The sequence below is a fragment of the Ctenocephalides felis genome, unplaced genomic scaffold, assembly GCF_003426905.1.
Source record: "Ctenocephalides felis isolate EL2017-DRISC unplaced genomic scaffold, ASM342690v1 CF-g0.4_SCAFFOLD_03573, whole genome shotgun sequence".
NCBI classification, from domain to species: Eukaryota; Metazoa; Arthropoda; class Insecta; order Siphonaptera; family Pulicidae; genus Ctenocephalides; species Ctenocephalides felis.
In genome coordinates, this window is record NW_020539727.1 from 4,690,137 (window position 1) to 4,691,529 (window position 1,393).

A 1,393-nucleotide genomic window follows, 5' to 3' on the forward strand; every position below is an offset into this window, starting at 1 on the left:
TTCATTTTCGATTTTTGACCCGTTATTATAACTAAACTACGAGAATTTAAAAATAATGTTGCATCTATTTTCACCATTCTGTATGATACTTTTGGTTACTTGTATCGACAAAGTTTTAAAATTGGACTTTATTGGGGATTTACCAAAAAATTTCAATTTGCTTTCAATTGCCTATTCATACCTTTAGAATGAGGTCCTTAACTCTTCAATTTTGGTGATGAGGTCCTTAACATTTTTACTTTGTTCAGATAAGATGCCGCTAGTGCGCTAAGAGCCTTTACGGCTTACTTCAAAATTTAGTACGAATAACTCTAAGCACACGTTGCGGAGGTTTAAAAATTTGTCATCAGTAGGGTCATTACTGATCCACTGTTACCAGGTGATGATTTTGGGATATGAATTTCTTGATTCTGACCCGCTCGGTTTTCGGTCATTTGCAACGACGACCGGATCCCGAATATCTGATGGTAATTTTTATGACCAATTTGTAAATATATTATTAAAATTTAAACTCTGAAATGCTCTGATACTACTGCTATAGTTACTTGTGCCGAGTCAATGATAGAAATTGTAACTGTGCACTTGTGATTACTAATTATAGCACCAGTACAACAATACTCATTTTAAACAACAAAACAATATCATTTTATCCCAATTATCCCAAATATTGATTATAAATAAGTAGATGCCCAGTAGCGTATCTTCTAATTTATAATCAATATTATTTCATTATAAATATTTATGTATATGCTAGCAGTCTGTGCTTAATGTTTTAGAATAAACAGATTGCAGAATAAAGTTAAATGAAAACAGTAAATAACAAATTAAAAAAATCCGAATAAATTAAAAAAAATGTATGCAATGGATGTATGATATTGCCAAATTGTATTCTAACTTTTTTTGAATAAAATGTCTCAAACATATAATCAGTAGGGGTTTTAGTTTTTATACTGATATGTAAATATCATTTAGTTTTTATTATACAGGGACCAGAATTACTTACTAACAATTTGTTGATAATTACTTATCAACAAGGCGGTTCCCCCAGGGCGAGGCCCCTCCATTGCACCTTAGTTGGGATGACCCCTGCGATTGTCCTTAATGTGGATAACTCGGGCGCGCAATTTTTGGTAGTCGGGACACCTGAATGCTCAGCAAATACATGACATTTTGATAGTATGATTTAGTAGCATAATGTATGCAAGTTGAAGCGTAACATGGCCTTCCATAACATTTTTGTGTTATGCGGCAGAATCGGTGCTTTTCACTATTTCTTAAAATGTTCGCGACAACTTTGGTAACCCCAATTGAATATCAACGGCGCCGTGGCTTAGTTGGTTAAAGCGCCTGTCTAGTAAACAGGAGAGCGTGAGTTCGAATCTCGCCGGAGCCT

General features: G+C 34.2%; 1 non-coding gene and 1 pseudogene across 1 annotated transcript; both read left to right on the forward strand.

Moving 5' to 3' along the window:
- Positions 1-999: 999 nt before the first annotated feature.
- Positions 1,000-1,147, forward strand: LOC113389858 (annotated as a pseudogene).
- Positions 1,148-1,319: 172 nt separating this feature from the next.
- On the forward strand, positions 1,320-1,393 carry Trnat-agu. The gene has a single exon. It is a non-coding gene; the product is annotated as a tRNA-Thr (tRNA).